Raw genomic sequence first — 22,433 nt, forward strand, 5'->3', positions numbered from 1 at the left:
CCTGGAATAAAATATTCTTTCTCCTCCTGCAGAAAGCAGCTACTGCTTTCAGAAGCTGAAGTCATTTTTCTCTTCAATGGTCTGTATTTAGTCCTGATGTGTGTCTCCTGCCAGCTTGCTTTCTATCTTTGAAACTTCAGCAGCAGCATAACTAGTGATTCACCCTTCTTGAAATAAATGCTGAGGTTGGTGTTCTACACAGATGACTTCTGAATGCCCAGGTCACAGCCTGCGCTCTGGCCCTGAGTTAGCGATAGGTAAGGAGCCCCTCCTGGGGAAGATGTGATCGCAAAGTGATGAAGAACTTAAAGCCAAGAGCAGTGCCTGGCACCTGGGAAGACCTCGGGAGACATCTGCCCCTGCTATGGTTGTTGTGTGTTGGGCCCTTGCCTTGTGCATTGCCTAGTTGAATTCTCTTTGCATTCCCATCAAGGAGGTGATGGTCTGTCCCCATTTACAGTAGACACTGCAGTTTAGAGAGGTGAAGAGTTTGTCCCAGGCCATATGGGTAGTAAGTGGTTATAGCTATGGTGCAAACTGGGTTTTTTGGTTTTTTTGTTTTTTTTTGTTTTTTTAAGTAGAAAAGTGTAGCAATCATTAAGTGTATAGTTTTTTTTTTTGTTTGTTACTTGATAGAGACAGCAAGAGAACACAAGTGGGGGCGGGGCAGAGAGAGAGAAAATGAGAGACAGACTCTTTTTTTTTTTTAATTTTTTAACGTTTATTTATTTTTGGGACAGAGAGAGACAGAGCATGAACGGGGGAGGGGCAGAGAGAGAGGGAGACACAGAATCGGAAACAGGCTCCAGGCTCTGAGCCATCAGCCCAGAGCCCGACGCGGGGCTCGAACTCACGGACCGCGAGATCGTGACCTGGCTGAAGTCGGACGCTTAACCGACTGCGCCACCCAGGCGCCCCGAGAGACAGACTCTTAAGCAGGCTCCACACCCAGTGCAGAGCTTGACTCGGGGCTTAATCTCAGGACCCTGGGATCAAGGCCTGAGCTGAAATCAAAAGTTGGACGCTCAACTGACTGAGCCACCCAGGAGCCCCATAAGTGTATAGTTTTTCTAGGTGTGCAAGATGGTTTAGTGTTGATCTGACTGCATTCCTGGGATGAGAGATGCAAAAAAACCTTCCATGCTATTCCGCCATCTTGGTCCCTCTCCCATAAGTGTATAGTTTTTAATAGAAGTTTGCTCTTCCCTCCCACTTACCATTCCTCAACAAAGATAACCACCGTCCTCTTTCTATCACTGTAGGTAAAATTTGACTGTTCTTGAACTTCATAGAAATGGAATCATATTCATGTAGTGTGTACTCAGTTGTGTCTGGCTTTTTTCATTCAACATTATGTTGACATTCATCCATGGATTTGCAGGTGGCAGTAATTTCTTCTTATGGTTTAATATATGGCTATATTTCTCCCTGTATGACTGTACCTCAGTAATTGATTTATCTACCCTACTGTTGATGGACTTTTGAGTTGTTTGCATTTCTTGGCTATAATTAAAAGTCTTAATCAGTATATGTATGCATGTTCGTTTGCTCTTTCTTTGTTTCTTTGTTTCTTTGTTTCTTTCTTTCTCTTTTTTAAGTTATCTCTACATCCAATGTGGTGCTTGAACTCACAACTCGGTGAACAAGAGTCACACGCTCTACTGACTTAGGCAGCCAGGTGCCCCTCTGCTTGTAGATTCTTTGGGTATAAAGGAGCAGAATTGCTGGATCTTCGTATGTCTGGAACTGCGGTTGATACTGTGAAACAGTTTTCCAGAGTGGTTTTGCCAGTTGATGTTTGTACCTAGCACAGTGGCTGCAGTATGCATGCTTGGTATTGTGCGTCATCTTCCCTTTAGTTGTGAGTGTGTAGTGGAACCGTGTTGTATCAAATTTGGTTTTTAATTAATAGATGCATATTGTAAAACATTTGGAAAATCACAGCAAAGTATGGGATGAAAAATAAAAACTTTAGTTCTGCCATCAAGATATATAGGTGTTAATATTTGGGTGTATTTTTTTTTTCTCACTGCGTATATGTATATGCACGCTAAATACAAAATTGGAGTTGTTTTGTGCAAGCAAGATACTGTTAACGGGGATACTTTGGGTGCCTATATAATGAAATAGGAAAGCACAAATGGAATGCCCAAGAATAGAGGGCTAATGATAGTATAAATGTACCTCATATTTCCATTTTCCTGTTTTATTTGGAGGAAGAAGGAAAAAGGAAAGGAAGCCAGCATTTGTTATATATTTGCCGCGCCCTGGACTCTGCTAATGGAAGTGATGATGCGTCCAGAGTGGACTTGAGTGCTGTGAGAAAGTGTAACCCACACAGCAGCCGTCTGATATACAGCATGTTTGAAAAATAAGTCTTATTTCACACCTTGTAACTGAGCGTGCTGGAAAACTAGGCTCATGTCCCAGTGTAAATGGACTCTAATTACACTGGCAGGTTGTTTGCCCAGTCACAAAAGTGCACATACTCCTATTGTTTTAACCCACGTGAATATTAACACATAGGGAGCGCCACTTTGCCTGGAGATTACTTCATTATTTGGTGCGTAGGCTTCATATTTTAACAACTGTCCTGTTTCCTTCAAATGCATTAAAGCCAATGCCGTTGTTTTTCAACATTAAATCTAATCTCAAAATCCTAATTAAAATCTATATTTGAATAATTTGCATTATTGGCTGAAGTTTTCATTGGTTAGTTTTTTTTGCCAAATGGAACCTTGTTATTTGAAGCCATGCGTAATCTCCTGAATACCCAGGACTAATTTTTGTTGCCAATAAAAATGCTTTGGTGAGGGTGGGGGGAGGATAGAAAAAAAGATAGACCGGAAATCTACAGTCTTATAATCCTGACTGTACTTTATATATTCATGACAATCAGTAGAGACCTCTTGGTTTTCTTTCAAGAGCAGAGGGTATGGGATCTTTCCGTTGAGGATGGCTGGCCTAGGGTAAAGTTCTCTCATGTGGGCCTAAGTTAATTTTGGGTGTGTTGGGGAATAACTTTGAAGAGCGATAAATATTTTGTATATACTTGTCAGATCACTAAGTTGTACACCTGAAACTAATGTAACATTGTGTCAACTGTACTCAAGTTAAAAAAAAAATTTTTTTTTTTAAGAATAGTGAATATCTATTCTCCTGGTCTTTACAAACAAAAGCCAGAATTCATTAAACTTTATTCAGACAGTACAACCTAAATAAAAATAATAGCTTAATTTTGGACCTGTTGGACAATTAGGTATTTCACATTAGTTCATTTTCCTGATTTCTGAAGCTTATTTATTTAAAGGGTAAGACTAAATATTTAGCTTTGTAATTGAAATTTCAACAGGGACACATTTCCCAGAATTACTAAAACCTAGATACTAATTAAAATTACCATTTGCATTCTTTTTTTTTTTTAATGTTTTTTTATTTTCTGGGGGGTGGAGGGGAGAGACAGAACGCACGCAGGGGAGGGGCAGAGAGAGAGGGAGACACAGAATCCGAAGCAGGCTCCAGGCTCCAAGCTGTCAGCATAGAGCCTGAAGCAGGGCTCGAACTCATGAACTGCGAATCATGACCTGAGCCAAAGTCGGACGTTTAACCGACTGCGCCATCCACGTGTCCCTACTGTTCTTATTAGTCTTATTTATCATGTGGAGATACGTTTTTTAGACTTTAATTTTTTACTGAAGTACAATTACCATACAATGTTATTATTAATTTCAAGTGTGTAATACAACGTAGTGATTCAACAGTTTTGTGCACTACTTGGTGTTCACCATGATAGATGTGGTCCCTATCTGTCACCGTATGTTATCACTGTATTATTGACTGTATTCCCTATGCTGTACTTTTCATCTCCATGACATATTTTATAACTGGAAGTTTGTACTTCTTTATCACCTTTATCTATTTCATCTACCCCCTTCCACCTCTTCTCTGACAACCACCAGTTGTATTTAAGAATCCGGTTTTGGGGCGCCTGGGTGGCACAGTCGGTTAAGCGTCCGACTTCAGCCAGGTCACGATCTCGCGGTCCGTGGGTTCGAGCCCCGCGTCGGGCTCTGGGCTGATGGCTCAGAGCCTGGAGCCTGTTTCCGATTCTGTGTCTCCCTCTCTCTCTGCCCCTCCCCCGTTCATGCTCTGTCTCTCTCTGTCCCAAAAATAAATAAACGTTGAAAAAAAAAATTAAAAAAAAAAAAAAAAGAATCCGGTTTTTCTGGGGCGCCTGGGTGGCTCAGTCGCTTAATTGACTAAGCCACCCAGGTGCCCCAAGATCTCATTCTTTTTTATGGCTGAGTAATATTCCATTGTATGTATACCACTTCTTTATCCTTCCATCTGTCTGGACATGGGCTACTTTCATGTGGAGCTCTCTTTAGAGGCTCTAGATGCATAAGTCTCCTTGTTCCTATGTTAGATACTTGTGGAAATTACTGTGCTTCTAGTCCATATGACTGCTTTTTGTGGTTCTTCTGTCGTCTTCTATAGCTGACACCTTGTTTGCTTCCACAGTGGCTCACGCTTCTGTGTCATTGCTTCTACTTGGCTTTGGACTAGGGATTGTGATTTCCAACTGTGTAGGATTGTGTGTAAGAAGAAAAGAAGGAAGCTGACAATGAACTGTGTTATGTATTGGGTGCTGGGTCCGAGACCACATGTTGCCTAAAAAGGAAACAGTCATTTCCCAGCACCACTGTTTTGCATGCTCAAAGGCCGTTTCTGTTTTTATTTATTTATCTTTATTTCTTGACAGTAATAATGACTTGTTTGTAATCAAAATGGAAACACTACAGAAATGTGTGATTTAAATTCAAAGGGCCCCAGGGTGCCTGGGTGGCTCGGTTGGTTGAGTGTCCGACTTCGGCTCAGGTCATAATCTTGAGGTCCGTGAGTTCCCTGCGTCGGGCTTTGTGCTGACAGCTCAGGGCCTGGAGCCTGCTTCACATTCTGTGTCTCCCTCATTCTTTGCCCCTCCCACTCACACTCTTTCTCTCTCTCTCTCAAACATAAATAAACATCAAAAATAAATTCAAAGGGACTCATTTTATCACCTCTAGGCATAACAGCTCTTTAAGAATTTGGTAAGCTCTTTTTAGATTTTCATGTAACTTTATAAATATGTTATTTTACAGAAATGAGGCTACTCTCTCTATATAACATATATATACAGTTATATATGTAACTGTATATACATTATCCTGAGACTTTTTAAAAACAATGTATCATGATACTTTCCATGGCTGTATATAAAAACATTTTTTAATAGCTTTCTGGTATTCTGCAGTGTGGATATATAAAAATTTAGCCAGCTTCCTATTAATGGAAATTTGAGTTATTTGTATACAAGTATTTACACACTTAGGATTGTGTTTGTGTAATTCTTCTGTTTAAGGTTAATTACTAGAAGTAGAATTGCTGGATCAGATGGTGTATACATTTAAAATTTGGTGCTGTCTGCCGTAAGTGTATACCAATTTACTCTTGTTTAGGTAACAATGGTACAAAACAATGTACCAATTTACTCTTTAATCAAAGACTGTTTCTGTGTATTTCCTGGTGTTTTCAGAGTGCAAATTGTGAATCAGAAGTGTCAGATGAGGTATTTTTGCGTTTCAGTTTTTAGTCCAAAGAGAGGCCTTTATTTATTGGATGAAAGAGGCAAGAAGTAGGAGAAATGCCTCTGTCAAGAAGAGAGGCAGGTAGAGCCTGGAAAAGGAGGAGGGAAGAATGGAAGAAAGAGAAGATGCCAGGGGAGATGTTCGTCTTCCACCAGAAGCAGATCCCTCCTGTGCCCTCTGGTTTCTGTGTGTGGCACTTTCTAGCCTGGCCTGAGGGTCTTCCTAGATCACCACCTTCCTTCTCACCATTTCAGGCTATCCATTTACCCTGAAGTGGATAACCTTTGGGGAATGGAGGCCTCCCTGTTTCCATGAGGACATCAAGCACAGATCTTAATTGTGAATAGAAGCTAGCCCTTTTAGAGCTCAGATATTGTGAGGCTCACGAAATTGCTGGGAAAGTGGGAACCAGACTATGGAAGTGGTCCAGGGAAGCTGGGTACGTAGGGCCACAGGCATGCTCTGAGTAGGACATGCCACCAGGGCCATGCTGCACTGGGGACAAAGGCCCACCTTGTGGCAGCAGAGATGAGAATTTGGCCTTTTCACCTCTACCAGTTAGTTGTGGTCTCTGCCTCACTTCAGTTCTCCTGTGTACATGGGGAATTCCCCAACAGAGGAAAAGATTGTGTTCAGATGCTGACTGAAATACGGATCATTTCCAGCCTCTATCCTTGGGTAATCCCTCTTGCCTCCTTCTTGAGGGTCTTTGAGATCTCAGAGAAGGGGGATACAGGTGTAGATATGTAGACACATCCATACACACATACTTAGATACATATAGCCTTTTTAAAATCACTCTGTATGCTCCCCCCTGTTAGGTAGCATGGCAGCACATGTTGTTGTTGTTTATGTTTAATTTTTTTTAACAATTATTTATTATTGAGAGACAGAGCATGAGCAGGGGAGGGGCTGAGAGACGGGGAGACACAGAATCCAAAACAGGCTCCAGGCTCTGAGCGGTCAGCACTGAGTCCGACGTGCGGCTCGAACTCATAAACCATGAGATCATGACCTGAGCTGAAGTTGGATGCTTAGCCGTCTGAGCCACCCAGGTGCCCCTTGCACATGCTCGGTCCAGCTGCGGGGGTAGGGATTCAGCAGATGGTTGGTTGTGCCACGTTTGTGGGTGGGAATGTAAGGATAATTTAGATGGAGATTGGCTTTAGCTTGGAAACTAAGACCCTTCAGCCAGAAGACGTAGATAGTCTGACTACATGGTCAGATTATTTGTGTTGAGGAGTCAGGAGGCCCAAATTCAAGTTCCTCAGAGCAATGACTTCCGGTAAGAAGACGATTATGAGTGAAGACACCTGGATTCTAGTGTTGGTTCTGACAACTAAGGGGGATGTGGGACAAACCCCATGACTTTTAAATTGTGTCCATATGTTTTAAGTGAGGGTTTGGATGAAGTCATTGTTTTAGAATCAGACGACCCATCAGGAGAATTACCTGGGTTGCATGTGTGTGCGCGTGTGCAGAATGTTAGGCCTCAACTCTAATCCATCCATCAGAATTTCCAAAAGGGGTCTGGGGGACTTGTATCGTTAAAAAAAACTCGCAAGTGATTCTGATGGTGCCACAGTTATAGAATGCCTAAGAAGTTTCCTTGTCAGTTTTCATGTTCCACGAAACGTGTTCATTTCAGAGGTGGGTGGTCTGGAAAATTGATTTTATTAGGCATCTTCATCAACTCTTCTCTGAACTTACTAGAGCTCCACATTGTCTCATCTTCAAATTCTCTTTTTCTGCATTCTGTGGCAAAGGCTGCTAATTTTACATCCAGTGTCTATTCTCTTCTTCTTTGGTAACCAAAATATCTGATAATTTTCTAGGGTGTAGTAATGTGCCAAGCTAAAAGATTCTATTTCCCAGCCTCCCTTTCACATGGCTATGGGCCAGGGACTTCAGCTTTAGTAACTGAAAGGTGAAGTGTTATGTGTGGGGCTTATGGGAAGGTTCCAGAGACTGACTTGTGTAGACAGTGCATCCTTTTGCTTTTTCTGTGTCTTCCTACCTACTGCTTGGGACATGGACACAACGGCTGAAATCCAGTAGCCGTCTTGGATCATGATGTAACGGTGGAGTTGGAAGCCATACTCTAAGTAGAGCACAAAGAAAGGAGTTTGGATCCCCAAGGACCTTGGAGCCGTGATACCACCCCTGGAGTGCTTACCTCCACACTTCGTTCTTGCTGGTTAAGCCAAAGTTATTTTGTGTTTTTGATCATGAACAGCTAAACCTAACCTCATTGATACTCCTGCTGGGTGGAGGCTTGACAGTATGTCTTCCACACCTCTAGGTGGCTTGCGCATAGTAGGTGCTCCATAAGTATTTAACAAGTTAAACGCCCAGTGGTACTGAAGGCTCCAGCTGCTCTCACCTCTGCCTTTCTTATGTTAGATTAAATTACTCATAGGGACCTTTTGTCTGTCCCAACCACCAGAAAGGTCGTTCACAGTCCTCTGTACAGGGCTTTAGGGCCACACGCTTAAATATTTTGACAAGGCAGTAGATAGTGGGCCTTTGAAATTGCAACTGCATGCATACATTATTTCGAATGAAAAGCTAAGGGCTGGGCACTTTTCTGAATCTACAGAAGAAATTGAAAGTGGTTTTCAAATGATGTCAGAAAAGGCCACCATGGAATCTTTTGCTATCATTTGGAGGCTGTTCTTTCCACAGTGCCGGCCAGGAACTTGATGTCAGGGGACTCTTTTGAAAGCGACTATTAAGGGGCCCTCATTGCCAGCTACTGACAAGGGGGTCTGCCTTCTCAGTGGCAATCTCAGAGGTGGTCTTGGCCAGACCAAGTTGCTCCTGACTCATGCTGAGCTTCGTCGGCCAGGCTGACACGCCCCTTCGAGGCCAGGACAACATGCTGGTTTCCTGGAAGCATGGGGGCCAAGACTGTGCTGCTAAGAAAATGGTACTGTTTTTGCAAGTATGGCCTAATGGGAGTGTGTTTAAAACTCTTCCTCAACAGTAAATCTCCTTTCCAAGAAATATGGGGTTAAAAAAACCCAGACTTAAAAGCAAAAGCTGGGAGATGAATCAACTCTTCACCGATACCAAGGAGTTGATTTCAAAACAGGTTTCATTGACTGCATTGATTTGGATGGCCCACCCATCTCGGTTTGCCCACTGAGAGCAGGGCGCAGAGGAAGACCCACACCCCTTTGTGGGAAAAAGTGAATTCTGTGGCAAACCCTAGTGGCTCAAGAGTGTTTGCTTCTCCTGGAAATAATTATAGAAATATGCAATCCTTGAAAGGCAACATCTGGCTGGCTGGAGGCGAGCTGGCAAATACTCAATCTAAATAGATGGAGGTGACGTTGCACAGAAGGAAAAGAAACAGCCCGAGAAAAGGGCCAGTGAGTTTTTGAGCCCATGTCTAGAGAGATACCCCTCTCTATCCTTGGGTTGACTTTTCCCCTGGAGAAGGGCACCCCTCCCAGCCTTTCTAGAAGACAGATGCACAGCCCAGAGCCCAGGGACCTACCCCCTGCACTTCTGAGGAGGCTTCCATGGAGGAAAGGGGGCCTCTTATGGCTCTGGTTGGCTCCCAGAGCTGAGATGGGTTTGCTGCCCAGAGAGTGCCCTGGGCCAGGGCTCTGCAAGCAGCCTTGACTTCTCATCTGCTTCCAGTGCAATCTGAGGTGTTCATTTAGACGGTTAGACATGTCTTTTCCCCCCTCAATGCTTTTTCAAGGTGCCGTTTGCTTGTCCTTACCAGCCATGCCCAGCACCCGGGAGCTCTGCGGCATTTCTGCCTGCTAAGTTCGGAGGGGCCCAGCTTTGGACCTCTTGAAACTCCAGGGCACATCCCCTTCGGTCCTTTTTAATTTTTACATCCGCCAGCTAGTGACGAAAGCAGAACAGCATCTTCGTGGGTTTATGGATGTTGGCGATTTTTCTTTTTTAATAGCATGCGATATGTGTTCAAGGAAAGAATTCAGTTCTAATCTGAGGAACTATTCTGGATTTTCAGACACTGGGTTTCTATGAGAGCTATGGTAGGGGTATTTTGAAGGACTTACTGGAAAATCTGGGCCCTCTGCAAGTTTTTGCAGATGGTGCATTTTCACAGAGAAATGCTTCTAGTAGCAGTTTTGTTCAGTTCTTCTATAGTTGTTACTCTTGGCTGTGGTTTTGTGGAGCCTGAGACAATGGTCTTAGAAGTCTGGGTTTGACTTCTCTGGTCTTTTAAGCTTTCAAGCACCTGAAGAAGGCTTAGAGAAGACCAAATTTCTTTCAAGTCAAGAGGTCTTGGAATAAATTCCTGGAGGAATGCAGGAGGGACATCCTGCTTTTGAATAAATAGTTGTTAGTGTACTGTGGCTAAAGTCCTAGTAATCACGTTGAGAAGGGGACTCAAGAATGGAGTTTATCTGGGTTAAAGGGTTAAAGAGCTGAGAGTCCTCAGACCCCTAAGACACTGAAGTTCCACCTCTCCTTGCTTGCTGTGTGATCTCAGACGAGAAATCACTGGACTTTTCTGAGCCTCAGTTTCCTTACCTGTAAAACTGTGCAGCCCGTCTCACTGTCTTTTTCTGTGACTCAATACAGCCATGTGGTGTTGATGCTTTCTGAACTGTGAAGTGCTGTGTCAGTGTTGATGGCTCTCTTGTTTACTTCGCCCTTCTCCTGGCCTCCAGTGTCAGTGGTGACATCAACATCACTGCTTCCACCATCCCTGGGCTGGACCATCTTTCTCATACTCACCTCATTTCTCACACTTACCTGTGTCACTGACTTTGGGTTGCCATTTGGCCCTGCTTCTGATTTGGGAGCTGTGATCTTTGCTTTTCCTGCTCCCGGGTAAGGCTTTGTCTTTCTAAATCTTCCTGCTTGGACTCTGTGATAGGTTCTCTGTTTTCTGCAGCATTCTTAGCTTTGTTCTGTACAATCTTCAATTCTTTTCTATTGTTTAAGAGTGTGTGGGGAGGGGAGAAAGGATGGGGACCTCTGAAAAGGTGCTTTATTAATCCTTTTCTGTGCTTCTTCCACGTTGTCTTCCCCAGCCCAGACTCTGCCCCCTTCCCCAGGGTTTAGAGAAGATGCAAAAGCTCTCAAAAGGTGTTGGCTTTATTTAACTGTGTGGGGCTGCAATTTACATTTAAGACAAATGCCTTTTATTCGTTCAATACAGATGCTTACCAACTGCTATGTTTACAACTGAGTGCCAGACCCTACATTAACCCTGGAGGATAGGTGGTAGTACCTTTATCAAAGGATAGCCAAGCACAGATCCTACTCTTGGTACCTTGTGTTTCGGTGGGGGAGATCTATTGGAGGAGATGCCATTAAACACACAAAGGCATATCAGTGGGTGATAAGAGCTCAGAAGGACAATTTGGTGAGGTAAGGTGGGTGGGGGATGGTGGAAAATCCTACTTTATGGGGATCATCTTTTCTATGAGATGGCCAACATGAAGTTGAGGCTGGAAGGAAAGTCTGGAGCATGGCTATCCTAGGGGAAGAGCATTGGGAAAAGGAAATGGGGGCCTTATGGCCCTAAGGTGTGTTCTGGGAACAGCAAGGGGAAATGCGGGATGGGAGACTGTTCTAAGAGGTGGTGGGGTTGGGGACGCAGAGCCTGCTGGATTTCACAGGTCATCTTAAGGCTTTTATTGTGATGGCCATGGGAAGCCAGTGCAGGGTTTTGAGAACGAAGGAAGTGGACAACCTAGAACTTTCTGTGGGCTTACAGAAAGCACAGGACTTGCTATGGACTTGTTCTGTAGCCACTGAGAGTGGCAGTGGCTTAGTGACACAGAAGAGGAGGGGGGAGTAACAAAGGGCACTGAAGGTGGGAACAACAAGCTGGAGCAAGTACCTCAGGAAACCACGTGCCTGCTGGTTCAAAATGTGTTTGAAAATGTTGACCAAACACACGAGAGTGTAGTAAGAAGGTCACAGGAGAGTGCTGTGTAAATCCAGAAAGGTATTAGTATGCATACTGAACTAATGGCCAGAGTTACTGATAGTGCCGTGCTCTGAATACATTCTGAAATAAATGCTTTTCCTTGCGTTCATTTGTTTATCAAAATGTTGACTACTTATGAAATAGTAACTTAGTGCTTACTGAATGATACTAGAATTTGTTGTCTTGTTTCTGGTCAGTTCACAGGCCACATGGAAGGTTGGGCCACCTGTTTCTTTGATGTGAGTTTTTTGTTACCTCATGGGGGTAGAGTTGGTATCAGTTGTGGTTGAACCATCTGACTACTGATGACAAAGCTGTGTCATCTGCCTCTGCTCTTTGGAGGTGGGCTCCTAAAACTTTCTGGGGGTGCCTGAGTGGCTTAGACGGTTAAGCGTCCAACTTCATCTCAGGTCAGGATCTTGTTGTCTGTGAGTTCGATCCCTGCATCAGGCTCTGTGCCAACAGCTCAGAGCCTGGAGCCTGCTTTGGATTCTGTGTCTCCTTCTGTCTCTGCCCCTCCCCTGCTTGCTTGCTCGCTCATACGCTCTCTCTCTGTCTCTCAAAAATAAATAAACATGAAAAACACTTTTAAAAAGCTTTCTGTATACACGAGGAGTTTTAATACATTTGTTATGGCAGCAAGAGCTAAGTTTTAGCATTTATGGGAGGTCTTGACTCGCTGAAACTTCCCTGATGCCTGGCTCTGCTTTTTTCTTTGTTTTTAGCAAATATGAAGGGGGGGGTGTGGATTTCTCACTGGCTTTATTTTCTGAATTGCTTTTAGTCTTAACACGCAAAAACATTGTCAGGGAAATAATTGTGAAAAGTAGGTCTAGTGTGGATTGGATTTCTTATCAGAAAGTTCATTAGAATAACACGTAGCCTTTTTGCTACTGAAAACAGCAGTCCCCTTTTGATGATGTTTAAATTTTGAAGTTCAAAAAAGGAATTCAGACAGTTTATTCCCATGTCTGAAAATATTATTACTCTGTTTAGTATCTTCAAGAGGCATGGAGCTGAGAGGGTGGGGTGGAAGTTAAGTGACCTGGTTAAATATCCATGTGCTGCCGAAATCTTATAGCAGGTGGGATGCTCAGAAAGAAAAAAGTTCCAAGAAGTTTCCCAAAAGCAGTGGAGGGTGGGTCACACCCTATTTTGTGTTTATTCTGGTAAAGGGAAAAGAGAGTTAGCTTTCCTTGGGGCCCCAGATGTCAGGGATGATGAACACATACATTCATAAGCTGGACTCCTTTCCTTTGATGGAGACCTTGGTCCCAAATGCCTCGCTCGGAGGTAAATCTGTTTCTTCATATGAGGAGTGCCCAGTTGTTCCCTTTGGACTCAAAGAATCGATTATTCAGAAATGTGACTTTCAAGCTCCAAAGCAAAGTTTGGGCAGTGTTTCAAGGGCTACACTTCTGAAGACTATGCCCTTTCCCAGGGGTCAGCACAGGACCTTTTGGCTCCTCTTTCATGAGGGGAATACTCTTGAGATTGCCATTTGGCCTCCTCCTCCCTGTGGTGTGTGCATTCACTGAAGGCCATTCGGGATTGAATGCTGAAGAGATTACAGGGCAGCCCTGGCCTCCAGGAGCCCACAGTCTGTGATGGGAGGTAGAGAAGGGATAGGGCAGTCCCAGTGAGTGGGCCTGGGCAGCACTGGCACATGTGTGGGGAGGGGTTGAGGGGGTCAGAAGACAGGAAACGTGGTCCGGGGGAGTCAGGGAAGGTGAGGCCTGAGGAGAGGAGGGGTTGCCAGGCAAGCTCATGGAAAGCCATGGAGCCAGCACGGGATCACCGACGAATGGCTGAGATGTTCTGGGAGGCAGGGTCAACAAGAAGCAGTCATTAACTGGTGTGGTACCTGAGGGAGAGGAAGAATCTAGGAAGCTTCCCAGCTTCCCGGTGTGGTTGGCATTAATGTTTTGTCCTGTGCTTAGCAGTTTGAGGAAAGGATCAAATGGTCCTGGGACCTTTTGTACTGTTGGACAATTAGAAGCTACTATAACAAGAGTAGGCATGATGGTAAGTTGGGTCTAGCCAGGGAGTTGTTTTTCTTATGAGAAAAACATAGAGAAACAAGTCCCAATAAAATGTTGTTTGGTTTGAAAAAACTACTGGAAGAGAATTACGAATGGAAAGTTTCCCTACAGAACATCTTAACTGTAGGCTGTCTTGCGTTAGGGCGTTGCTTTCTTCTATGTTGGCAGGTGGCAGTAATTCCTTCTATTTGTAAGATGGCACCAACCGTCAGCCCAGAAGGTATTTAAGCTAAGAAGGTTTGGGGTTCTGGCCGGCAGGAGCTTGCCACTTGAAGAAACTGGGGTTGTGCCCTAGTTGGGGGGATCTGCTGTTTGCGGGGTAAGGGCTGCATACTTGGGAGTTAACATGATCTAGTAAAGTGGACGAACAGAGACTCGGGGCTGGGATGGACCAGATGCCCTCAGAATCCTAGCTCTGTCATCTGTTAGCTTATAACCTTGTCCAAGTTACTAAATCTCCTTGTCCTTCAGTTTTCCCATTTTCTTTACAGGAGTGGGGGGTGTCAGGCAGTGTTTATTGAATGTTAAGTAATCCCAGCTCCATGGGGGAGAAAATTCCTAGGACAAAGGAGAAGAATAGAGATTAAATGCCCACCCATGCATTCACACTCATATGCACGCACCAGCAGACATAACACATGCGTATCCAATCTCCAACAGTGACAAAGCAAACACCTGCTTCCCCATCCTGAGGGACAGCTGTTAGGAGCTGGTTCGGAGGTGCGGCTTCAGGATGAGTTCTAATAGCAGCAGCCTTGTCTCTCCCTGCCGCCCCCCCCCCCCCCCCCGGCCATACCTCAGAGAGCTGGAGTGTCTGGGAGGTTAGGTGGCAACTCTTCCCTGCTCTGTTGCGGATCCTTCTTGGCCTGGATCTCATTCACGGCCTCTTTGATGGAACACATGTCCCTCTTGTTGGCCATGGGCACACAGCTGTAGGTCTTGTTGGCCTGTAGCATGTGGCCTGTAGCATCCTTGGCTGCTGCCTTGCCGGTTAAGCGGCTGTACTTGTCCTTGTCGTCACTAGCAGGGCTCCCCACCACAGGTCCCTGCTGGGCTGTGTCCTCTTGCCACTGGGCCAGCTCCTTCAGTTGGGGTTTCTCCTCAGCCTCCTGGGCGTTCCACTCCTCCCCATAATGATAGGAGTCCAGCTCTTCATCTGAGCATGCAAACTCCTTTTTGAAGATCATGACATAGAGACACTCATCATCTCTGAAGGAGAAGGATGTCAGGCCAGCCACTTCCGCCATATTGTGTAGGGTGCTCCTCTCTATCTCGTTCATTGGCTGAAACTTTTTCTTAATCTGCCCACTGTCTTGGATGAAATCTGACATCTCTTTCTCCATCCTTTATGAAACTCCACTTTCTGTTGTTTCTCCTGCTCCTGTAGTTTCTTCAGGCGAGCGACCTGCTCTTGGGCCTTGTGCCGAGACTCCTGGTCACTGAGACTGGGTGACTTCTCCATGGAGTTCAGGATGGAGCCTAGTAGGTCTGCCATCTTGGGAGTCAAGTTTTCCCCTTTGAGCAGAATGTCAGGTTAGATGTGAACCTAAGTAGAGTGCCCTAAGTAGTGCCTGGTTCGTGGTAGGCACTCAGTAAATCGTCAGTCTGTTTCCTTTGTTGATATGGGACATGTCTGTATCACCACTGGGCAGGAACCCTGGCTTTCTGTTTATCACCTGAATGACACTTGATGCCTTGGGCAGATAGCCACCTTCTTTCTCTTGTACTCCCTGTACCTGCTTTGGCTAATAGATGGGGGGGGGGGGGGCGTTGTGGAGGCTTCTTATCACTTCCTCTCTCTTTCTCATGATGTCTGCATAGTGCCTGTGAGAGTGTGTATGCATGTGTACATGTACATCCATGTGTGTGCTTTGGGGTTGGAGGGTTGGAATGAGGAGGCTCAATAATAATGATTGAAAGAGAGGAAAAAATAAATACACTCTAAATATGTCTGTTGCTATATTATTTGTTAAAGACCTGCAAAAAATCTTGTTAACTACTAGAGAAACTGTAAATAGAACCTACCAAAACTGCTTTTTCAAAATATTAAGCCTCTGCTTCCTAATTTTGTCATGGCTTATGAGGGTGCCTTTTAATTCTTGTATTAAACGCAATACTCCTGTGTGACTTTAGTGTCTTCTCTCCTTTGCTAAAAAGATAAAATGCGGTCCTTTTCTTACAAAGAGTGAAGTTTATCATGTTTGTGTCTTTTCAGATTCAGTGGAGAAAATCAGATTTACTTGAAAATGTTAAGACATCTGTAGTTTTTGTATTTTGATACAGGAGTCTGAAAATAAGCTGTAACAGTTGAGAGAACAAAAATGAGCACTGTACCACAGGCCAACTTTTGAAGGAGTTTACTAACATGTATCAAATTTCTACCATACTGGATGGTGCTCTTGTCAGTGTTTTTCTCCATGTCAGAATATGACACAAGTATGTCCTGACGTCGAGGATGTGCCTGAAGTAATTCTCATTCACTTCTTGTATAGGCTGGAGTCCCTGAGTGGATGTGTTGGGTGAGCCAGAACACCCACCCCCAGCTGCAGGCAGGAGTGGCTTCCCTCCAGTCAAGGGACTTAGTGGGGGATAAGATCTGGAGAAAACTCTGCTCTTTGGTTGTTCTCTTATCTTCTTCCCTTCTCAGCACTGTTTGGGCCATTCTTACCTCTGTACTTGTTATCTCTGGTGCCGGTCATCTTGATATTTTCTCAGTATATGTAAGTGGATGATTGTTACGAGTAAATAGGAGATGAAATCATTGGCTCCCAGATTTGGAAGAACCTGCAGGTTCTGAAGGGCTGACCCCGGAGTCCCTTCTCAAACCTGCCTGTTTGCCTTCCTCCACTGATGGGAGACTCAACTGTCTACCAAAACAGCCTGGTTTAGCTTTAGGTGTCTCTGACTGTTAGAAAACCTTCCTTCCCTTAGATCGAATTGGAATTTGTGTCCCTGGCACATTTACTCATGATTCCTTGTTCTAACCTTTGGAGCCATGCAGGGCAAGTTTAATCCCTTTTCAAATGGCAGCCCTTCTGGTATTTCTATTTCATGACAATATATCCTGTTCTCAGCTCTGTTCCCCTCCTCTGTACCCAGTGCCTTCTCTTAGCTTCTGGGTCCTGAAATCATCCTGTCCACTCAAACCAGACTCTTGCTGATAGCCCCAAGCAGAGGGGGCTCCCTAACTCACCAGCGACAGCACTGATCAGCAGGGTCCATTTGGCTATTGTGGCTGCTGGACTGGTGGCTCTTTTGTCCCCAAGACTCCCTGCGTGTTCCCTGGAGGCTGTGTGCTTGGGCTGAAGATACACTTCTGAGATAGTTGGGGGTACTTGTTGATTTCCAGGGAGTCTGCAATGTGGTTAATTGCCCTGCCCTGCTGAATCTGGATGTTTAATTTCCAGAGATCACTGTGGTCATTGACCATCATCTGTCTCACAGCAAATTTGTTCTCAGCTACGACCCAAGTCTTTTTTCTTTTTTTAAAAAAAAAAAAATTTTTTTTTAATGTTTTTATTTATTTTTGAGACAGAGAGAGACAGAGCACGAGCAGGGGAGGGGCAGAGAGAGAGGGAGGCACAGAATCCAAAGCGGGCTCCAGGCTCTGAGCTATTAGCACAGAGCCCAACGCAGGGCTCGAACTCGGAGTGTGAGATCATGACCTGAGCTGAAGTAGGATGCTCAACCGACTGAGCCACCCAGGCGCCTCCCAAGTCTTTTTTCTTAAAAAAACAAGATTTGCTCCTGTGCCTTATCATCTTGGAGTCAAACAATTGGTTTCTTCAGGGCCTTTGATTCTCCTTGTTAAACTTCATTTTCTTGGGCCTCACCCATTGTCCAGTCTGCTGATCTGTTTGGCCCCTTAACTCTGAACTCACTGCCTGTGTTTCCTGGGCTTCTGTGGTTTTCGTGGTTCAGGGCATGGGCTTTAGGGTGTAAATCTCCTGTCTACCACCTACTGGGTGTGTGGTTTGGGGCAAGGGCATAGTGAAGAATCTTCTGGGGCAGTTGACAGAACGAATGAGTGGTATCTTAAGGAACCCAAGGGCAGGAGGCAGCAGCCTCAGGAAATCAGAAGTGGGGAAGCTGAAACAAGATATCATCCCTGATTCTTTCTGAATGTTTACTTTTGTTTTTTCCTTCTCCCCTGGAGACTGACTTATGTGGCAGGCAGAATAATGTCCTCCTCCCAAGATATCTACCTCTTAATTCTGAAACCGATGAATATGTCACCTTACATGGCAAAAGGGATGTGATTAAAATAAGGATCTTGAGATGGGGCGGTTCTCTTGGATTCGCCAGCTGGGCCCATGGTCATCACATGTTCCCATAAGGAAGGCACTCCCCACTCGGAAATCAGAGCAGGCTCCTGATGGAGGAAGCAGAGTCAGAAAATGCTACCCTACTGGCTTTGAAGATGGAGGAAGGGACCAAAGAGCTAAGCAGTGCAGTCAGCTTCTAGAAGCTGGAAAAGGTGAGGGAATAGATTTTCCCCTAAAACCTCCAGGAAGAATGCGACACTAATGACACCTAGACCTTAGCCTAGTGAGACTTCTGACCTCCGTTACAGTAAAAATCAACGTGTGTTGTTCTAAGCCACTCACCTGCAAGTGCCTTCTTTAAAGTCTTTTCCATGCTGACTGTCCTCTTGCAGTCATGAGCTCCCCACCTGCTCCTTGTGCCCACGTTGGAGGCAGTGTGGACCATTCCTGCCTTGACACTTTGTTCATTGCTGTTGTGTGACTCAGGGCCCAGCATGGACCCTCCATGGGGTGGGTTCTTGGTAAATGTCTCCACGGACTTACCAAAGACTCCAAGAGAAATCTTAAGGTGCCTTTCAGAAATCTGGCTGCAGGATCAGTTCTTGGCCTCCCAGCATACAGCCCTGCCAGAAAAGGAATAAGGCCAGTCCCTCATGATTCTCTCCCAGCCAGCCCTGTGTGGGTTTCCAGATGGCCACTTCTTCCCTAAGTGTTGGTGTCTGCTCGAGAGCCTCTGTGTGGTGAGTCCACCTACTTTCTGAGACTGAACAGTTGCCATGTTTTCCTAGTCTTTAAATACCAGAGGTTAAAAAAAAAAAAAAAAACGACAGAAAGTGCGTTTTGGTGCCTTCTTTTTCTTTAATGTACTACAGTTGAAAAAGTGCTTCTACACTGAGGATTTCATTTAATCCCTATGGTGGCCCCATGAAGTGGCCAACCCTTTTTCAGTTTGTTAATTATGGGAGTGACAGCATCCAAACTCTTCATATTTTGGAGTGGAAACCCATCATCACTTTCCATGGGCCAGAGTTCATGGCAGGGCCTGCCCAGTCTCTCTCTTGTGGGTGGGGAGATGTTTCTGTTCCCAGGGCTCCTCTATTGTACCTTAAAGAGGTGGTGAGAATATTCCTATTTTCCCCGTAGAATTCCAGACAGCACTTAGCATTCTGCTTTCCTTTTCCACTAAGTCAGCATCCTCTTGTACCCTAGCCCTCTTCCCTGCTCTTAACATGGCCTCCTTGCTGTCTGGGCCCATAGCGGTCGGCCAGCCATCTTCTCTCTGGCTTGAACTGGAGATATTTGGGAAGGCCTTCTGGGTGAGTGCTTGCTCTTGGAGATGCCTGCTGTCAGTGTGACCTGGGACGTCGTCTCGTCTCTACTGCTGGGGCGCACACAGAGTTGCTCCTTGCTGTTCTCTAGGCACGGTCCCGGCAACCGCAGCCTCAGCCTCTTTTCTCCTCGTGATCTTCTGCAGATGGTCCTCAACCTATCACCCAGATGAGTTCTAGATGTTTATTTTGCAATTCGTTGATTGTCTGGAGCTAGAATGCTTTGTCCTGGGGATTTAGTGTCATAAATGGTGCTTAGAGGTTCTAGGCCCCCAACCAACATCTGTTGTACTTGTTAGGTGGTCAAAATCCGGAGTCATGAAGACAGTGAGCTTTGGAGTCAGATAGCTCTAGGTGACTTCTGGCTGTGACACAGCTATCTGGGTGACCTTGGGTACGTGATTCATCCTCTCTGAGCCTCAGTTGCCTCACCTATAAATGGTAATAAGTAATAACCTCCCTGGCAGGGTTGCTGAATAATGTATTAAAAGTGCTTAGTGTAGTACTTGATGCTTGGTAAATGTTCAAGGAATGATTGGTATCATTTATTACTGTACTATTAATTATGTATCTGGTTTGATAGCACCAGACATCTAATCACTATTTATACTGCCATTTCTATGGGTAAACGGATTCCAGGATTAAATTCTGTGCTAGCCATTCAGAATTGAAATGTACTTCTTTTTCCTTCTGGAGGTGTCAGATTGCTGTGGGTGAAGGAGTCTCCATTCATTCATTCATTCCAGAAACAATCGCACTGTCACATATGCTGTAGGGAACTGGGGGTAAAATGGTGAGCAAAACCCGGTATAGTTCCTGATCTCATGGATTTTATAGTCTGATAGGGGAGACAGACATTAATTTAAAATAAAAAATCATGGAAATGTGAAAATACAGTTGCTGTGGAGGAAGCTGGGAGAGGGTCTGGGGAGATGTTGCCTGGGTGTTTGGTGGGTCTTGGGGTTGAATCTATGTCACTGCCTGGCAGACATCGCCTGCAGCCGAATGGCTTAGGGCTTTGGCAGCAATGGGTCCAGATCGAAGCAGGGTAGTGACAGCCTGGGCTCTAGCAGGTGACAGTCTAAGGTGTCTGAGACCTCAGGGCCTGTCAGAGGGACAAGTGTTTATAAGAACGGAACAGCTGTGAAGAGTATGGTTGGGGAGGAAAGGAGACTCTGGCTTTCAGGTCAGGGCACCAGAGTCCTCAGGTGGTGCTTATTAAGGAATGTTTTAAATGCGGCTTTAACTTGGCCCCTCCTTCTCTTCAGCCCAAATGATACCCTGGTCCAAGCTTCCTGTCACTGTGGCTTCTAATAGCCAAGCGAGTGTAATTAATATCCTGTTCCATATAATAGCTTCCATCTCATCACTCATTTTGCACGACTACTTTCTTGCTCTCAATCCCTTTCTATTTCTCTGTTTTCTCCTGTTTGATTTCTCCTGCTCTGTGACTAAGTCAGCTCTTCTGTTTTTCATCCAATTAATGTTTCTCTCTTGGAGAATAATGTTCTTTGGGTCTGAGATGGAGGAGGAAGGGGGTAGAGTTCTGTTAGTCCATAAGCAGCATTGGTGAATAGGTTTTGTTTAATACCCCATTTAAACTCTGCCCCCCATGCTGCCTTCTCTGCGGAAGGTATAGATAGCTTCAGTGTTGGCCCAGCTCTCTACTTGCTCATTCCTCCTTCCATGAACGAGATGTAGTTTGCAAGTTTCTTAGTCATTTACCTGTCCTCTTTGTCTTACGGGAAACTGTCTTCAGGTTGTATAATATACATGCCACCGTGTGTAGCCTTTGAACTCAGGAACTTGCTGGATTTCTCTTCAGGTCCCTGTGATGGGATGCTCTGTATTCATTGAGTCCTGGAAGATGATGTACCCTGTTGTTTTTCTGGCAGAGGTATTATCCAGGAGCAGTGTTTTGAGCTCTAACCAGGGTGGTATGCCTAGTGACCTGTTGAAGGACATGAGTATCTGTGTTCTGGCCATCCACCAGGCCGGAGGTGGGAGATGGGTCAGGAATTGCAGGTGTTGGCTCTGGAGTGACCACGATGACCACCACAGTGAGTTTTACTGCCTGGTGGCTTATTTTTTTAATGTTACTTAAAAACAACCACAACAACAACAACAACAACAACAACAACAACAAACAACCTTTTACCCTATGACCCAGCAGTTGCACTACCAAGCATTTATCCACGGGATATAGGTGTGCTGTTTTGAAGGGACACATGCACCCCCATGTTTATAGCAGCACAATCGACAATAGCCAAAGTATGGAAAGAGCCCAAATGTCCATTGATGGATGAGTGGATAAAGAAGATGTGGTGTGTGTGTGTATGTGTATATATATATATATATATATATACACATACATACACACAATGGAGTATTACTTGGCAATCAAAAAGAGTGAAATCTGGCCATTTGCAACTATGTGGATGGAACTGGAGGGTATTATGCTAAGCGAAATTAGAGAAAGACAAATATCATATGGCCTCAATCATATGAGGACTTTAAGACAGAACAGTTGAACATAAGGGTAAGGAAGCAAAAATAATATAAAAACAGGGAGGGGGGCAAAACACAAGAGACTCATAAATATGGACAACAAACTAAGGGTTACTGGAGGGGGTGTGGGAGGGGGGATGGGCTGAATGGGTAAGGGGCACTGAAGAATCTACTCCTGAAATCATTGTTGCACTATATGCTAACTAATTTGGATGTAAATTTTAAAAAATAGAAAATAAATAAAACAAAACACCCTTTTTATTTTAGAATAGTTTTAGATTTACAACAAAATTGTGATGATAGTACAGAGAGTTTTCATATACCACCCACCCAGTTTCCTCTATTAACATCATATGTTTGGTTTGTCACAATTAAGAAACAGATAAATTATTGTTAGTTACAGTCCATACTTTATTTAGATTTCCTTAGTTTTTATTTAATGCCTTTTTCCTATTCCAGGATTCCATCTGGGATACCAGAGTATGTGTAGTTGTCCTGTCTTCTTAGGCTCCTGTGGGCTGTGATAATTTCTTGAGACTTTTTTTTGTTTCTGATGATGCTGACAGTTTTGAGGAGTACTGGTCAGGTACTTTATAGGATGCCCTTCTATTGCTGTTTGTCTTAGACTTTTCTCATGATTACACTAGGGCTAGGGGTTTGACAGAGGAGGATGACAGAGTAAAGTGCCATTTTCATCACAGTATATTCTATCATTATGACTTCTCACTGTTGAT

The 22,433-nt window shown here is 44.5% G+C and overlaps 1 protein-coding gene and 1 pseudogene across 4 annotated transcripts in view; one reads left to right on the forward strand and one right to left on the reverse strand.

Annotated features, from left to right (window-relative positions):
• CGNL1 (cingulin like 1) overlaps positions 1–22,433 on the forward strand; it is a 157,630-nt gene that overhangs the window by 17,138 nt on the left and 118,059 nt on the right. The window lies entirely within an intron of this gene.
• On the reverse strand, positions 14,396–15,093 carry LOC112855567 (sperm-associated antigen 7 pseudogene; annotated as a pseudogene).

Source organism: Puma concolor, chromosome B3 (assembly GCF_028749965.1).
Source record: "Puma concolor isolate L17-30 chromosome B3, mPumCon1.1.hap2, whole genome shotgun sequence".
Taxonomy (NCBI): domain Eukaryota; kingdom Metazoa; phylum Chordata; class Mammalia; order Carnivora; family Felidae; genus Puma; species Puma concolor.